This window comes from Arachis hypogaea, chromosome 3, assembly GCF_003086295.3.
Source record: "Arachis hypogaea cultivar Tifrunner chromosome 3, arahy.Tifrunner.gnm2.J5K5, whole genome shotgun sequence".
NCBI lineage: Eukaryota > Viridiplantae > Streptophyta > Magnoliopsida > Fabales > Fabaceae > Arachis > Arachis hypogaea.
The window spans coordinates 51869765-51874055 of record NC_092038.1 but is presented as its reverse complement, the minus strand read 5'-3'; the positions used below and the strand labels follow the sequence as shown (position 1 = coordinate 51874055).

At 34.0% G+C, this 4291-nt stretch overlaps 1 non-coding gene across 1 annotated transcript; it reads left to right on the top strand.

The window, feature by feature from the left end:
- The first annotated feature begins 251 nt into the window (after positions 1–251).
- Positions 252–359, top strand: LOC112793837 (small nucleolar RNA R71). The gene has a single exon (XR_003198529.1). It is a non-coding gene; the product is annotated as a small nucleolar RNA R71 (small nucleolar RNA).
- Positions 360–4291: the final 3932 nt, after the last annotated feature.

The following is a 4291-nucleotide window of genomic DNA, read 5'->3' as shown; positions in this document are numbered from 1 at the left end:
ATTTTGTTATGAGCCAATATGGCATTCATAGCATCAATTTCAAGAACTCCCTTCCTCTGAGGCGTCCTATTACTAACAGAATTCCTCTCAGAAGTGTACATGAATTGGTTATTTGCAACCATGTCAATGAGTTCTTGAGATTCTGCAGGCATTTTCTTTAGGTGAATGGATCCACCTGCAGAATGGTCCAATGACATCTTAGAGAACTCAGATAGATCATAATAGAATATATCCAAAATGGTCCACTCTGAAAGCATATCAGAAGGACACCTTTTGGTCATCTGCTTGTATATTTCCCAAGCTTCATAGAAGGATTCACCATCTTTTTGTTTGAAGGCCTGAACATTCACTCTAAGCTTGCTCAGCTTTTGAGGAGGAAAGAACTTAGCCAAGAAGGTCGTGACCAGCTTATCACAAGAGTCCAGGCTATCTTTAGGTTGTGAGTTCAACCATGTTCTAGCTCTGTCTCTTACAACAAAAGGGAAAAGCATGAGCTTGTAGACTTCAGGATCTACTCCATTAGTCTTAACAGTCTCACAGATCTACAAGAACTCAGTTAAAAACTGATAGGGATCTTCTGATGGAAGTCTATGAAACTTTCAATTCTGTTGCATTAGAGCAACTAGTTGAGGCTTCAGCTCAAAATTGTTTGCTCTAATGACAGGGATTGAGATGCTTCTTCCATCAAACTTGGAAGTAGGTGTAGTATAATCACCAAGCATCCTCCTTGCATTATTATTTTCAGTTGCCATCTCCCCTTCCTTTTCGAAAATTTCTGTAAGGTTGTCTCTGGATTGTTGTAATTTAGCTTCTCTTAATTTCCTCTTCAGAGTCCTTTCAGGTTCAGGATTGCTTCAACAAGAATATTCTTGTCCTTGCTCCTACTCATATGAAAAAGAAGGGAACAAAAAATAATAATAGGGATCCTCTTTACCACAGTATAGAGATTCCTTTATGTTAGTAGAAGAAGAAAAGAATAGAAGAAGGAAAAGAGGAAAATTTGAACTCAAAGAGGAAGAGAGGGTTCAAATTTTAAGATGAAGAGAAGAGTGTTAGTAATTAAATAAATAAATAGAAGAAGATGAGAGAGGGAGAAATTCGAAAATTGTTTTTGAAAAACAGTTAGTGATTTTTGAAAATTGAGAGAAGAAATAAAATTAAAATTAAATTTAAAACAATTAGTTAATTAAAAGAATTTTGAAAAAGAGGGAGGAAATTTTTGAAAATTAGCGAGATAAAATTAGTTAGGTGGTTTTGAAAAAGATAAGAAATAAACAAAAAGTTAATTAGTTAGTTGAAAAAGATTTGAAAATCAATTTTGAAAAGATAATAAGTTAGAAAAGATTTTGAAATTGATTTTGAAAAAGATATGATTGATAAATATATTTTGGAAAAGATTTGATTTTTTTAAAATTAAAATTGATTACTTGACTAACAAGAAACTAAAAGATATAATTCTAAAATTTAAAGATTGAACCTTTCTTAACAAGAAAGTAACAAACTTCAAATTTTTGAATCAATCACATTAATTGTTAGTAAAGTTTTTGAAAATCATGAAATAAAGATAAGAAAAAGATTTTGAAAATCAAATAAGAAAAATTTTGAAAAAAAATAAGAAAAATGAAAAAGATTTGATTTTTGAAAAAGATTTTGAAAAGATGGGATTTTTAAAATTGAAATCTTGACTTGACTAACAAGAAATAACTTATTTTTAAAAATTTTTTACTAAGTCAACCCAAAGATTTCGAATTTTTGAGAGAAATAAGGAAAACATAATTTTTTAATTTTTTTGAATTTTTAATGATGAGAGAGAAAAACACAAAAATGACTCACAACATGAAAATTATGAATAAAAACACTTAATGCATGTAAGAACACTATGAATGTCAAGATGAACACCAAGAACACTTTGAAGATCAAGATGAACATCAAGACTTATTTTTGAAAAATTTTAAAGAAAAGAAAAATATGCAAGACACCAAACTTAGAAATTTTTCATGCTTAGACACTATGAATGCAAAAATGCATATGAAAAACAACAAAAAACACAAAACAAGAAAATTTAAAGATCAAACAAGAAGATTTGTCAAGAACAACTTGAGGATCATGAAGAACACATGCATGAATTTTTGAAAAAATGCAAAAGTTTCTAAAACATGCAACTGACACCAAACTTAAAAATTGACACTAGACTCAAACAAGAAACACTAAAATATTTTTGGTTTTTATGATTTTATGATTTTTTGGGTTTTTTTTCGAAAATAATCTTTAGAAAAATGAAAAAGAGAAAAAAAATTTTGAAAGATTTTTGAAAAATTTTTGAAAATAAAATTACCTAATATGAGCAACAAGATGAACCGTCAGTTGTCCAAACTCAAACAATCTCCGGCAACGGCGCCAAAAACTGGTGCACGAAATTGTGATCCTCAACAATGGCGCCAAAGACTTGGTGCTCTAAAACATGAATCACACTTTGTCACAACTTCGCACAACTAACTAGCAAGTGCACTGGGTCGTCCAAGTAATAAATCTTACGTGAGTAAAGGTCGATCCCACGGAGATTGTTGGTATGAAGCAAGCTATGGTCATCTTGTAAATCTCAGTTAGGCAGATTCAAATAGTTATAAAGGTTTCAAAAATAATAATAAATAAAGCATAAAATAAAGATAGAGATACTTATGTAATTCATTGATGAGACTTTCAGATAAGTGTATGGAGATGCTTGTCCCTTCTGAATCTCTACTTTTCTACTGCTTTCATCCAATCCTTCATACTCATTTCCATGGCAAGCTGTATGTAGGGCATCACCGTTGTCCATGGCTACTTCCCATCCTCTCAGTGAAAATGGTCCAAATGCTCTTGTCACAGCACGGCTAATCATCTGTCGGTTCTCGGTCATGTCGGAATAGAATCCATTGATTCTTTTGCGTCTGTCACTACGCCAAAAAATCACGAGTTTGAAGCTCGTCACAGTCATTCAATCCCTGAATCCTACTCCGTATACCACAGACAAGGTTTAGACTTTCCGGATTCTAAAGAATGGCCACCAAAGGGTTCTAGCTTATACCACGAAGATCCTGATTAAGGAATCCAAGAGATACACGCTCGTTCTAAGGTAGAACGGAAGTGGTTGTCAATCACGCGTTTATAGGTGAGAATGATGATGAGTGTCATGGATCATCACATTCATCATGTTGAAGTGTAGCGAATATCTTAGAATAAGAATAAGCATGAATTGAATAGAAAATAGTAGTAATTGTATTAATACTCGAGGTACAACAGAGCTCTACACCCTTAATCTATGGTGTGTAGAAACTCCACCGTTGAAAATACATAAGTGATGGTCCAGGCATGGCCGAATGGACAGCCCCCAAAACGCGATCAAAGGATCAAAATACAATCCAGAGATGTGGTAAAAAAATTGACACCAGTACAATAGTAAAAAAGTTCTATTTATACTAAACTAGCCACTAGGGTTTACAGAAATAAGTCTAAGTGCAGAAATCCACTTCCGGGGCCCAGTTTGGTGTGTTCTTGGGTTGAGCTTGAGCTTTACACGTGCAGAGGCTTCTCTTGGGATTAAACCCCAAGTTGTAACGTGTTTTTGGCATTTAACTCTGGTTTGTGACGTGTTTTTGGTGTTTTACTCTAGAATGCAGCATGGAACTGGCGTTGAATGCCAGTTTGCGTCGGCTCAACTCGAATAAAGTGTGGACTATTATATATTGCTGGAAAGCCCTCGATGTCTACTTTCCAATGCATTTGAGAGCGCAGGGAGGTCAGAATCCAACAGCATCAGCAGTCCTTTTTCAGCCTGAATCAGATTTTTGCTCAGGTCCCTCAATTTCAGCCAGAAAATACCTGAAATCATAGAAAAATACACAAACTCATAGTAAAGTCTAGAAATGTGAATTTTGTATAAAAACTAATAAAAACATCCCTAAAAGTTGCTAGATCAAACTAAAAACTACCTAAAAATAATGCTAAAAAGCGTATAAATTATCCGCTCATCAAAAATCATATTGACTTGCTGAGTCAACATTTTGTTCTGAGCCAATATGGCATTCAGAGAATCAATTTCAAGAACTCCCTTCCTCTAAGGCATCCTATTACTCACAGGATTCCTCTCAGAGGTGTACATGAACTGGTTATTTGCAACCATTTCAATGAGTTCCTGAGCTTCTGCATGCGTTTTCTTCAGGTGAATAGATCCACCTGCAGAATGGTCCAATGACATCTTAGACAATTCAGACAGACCATCATAGAATATATCCAGGATGGTCCATTCTGA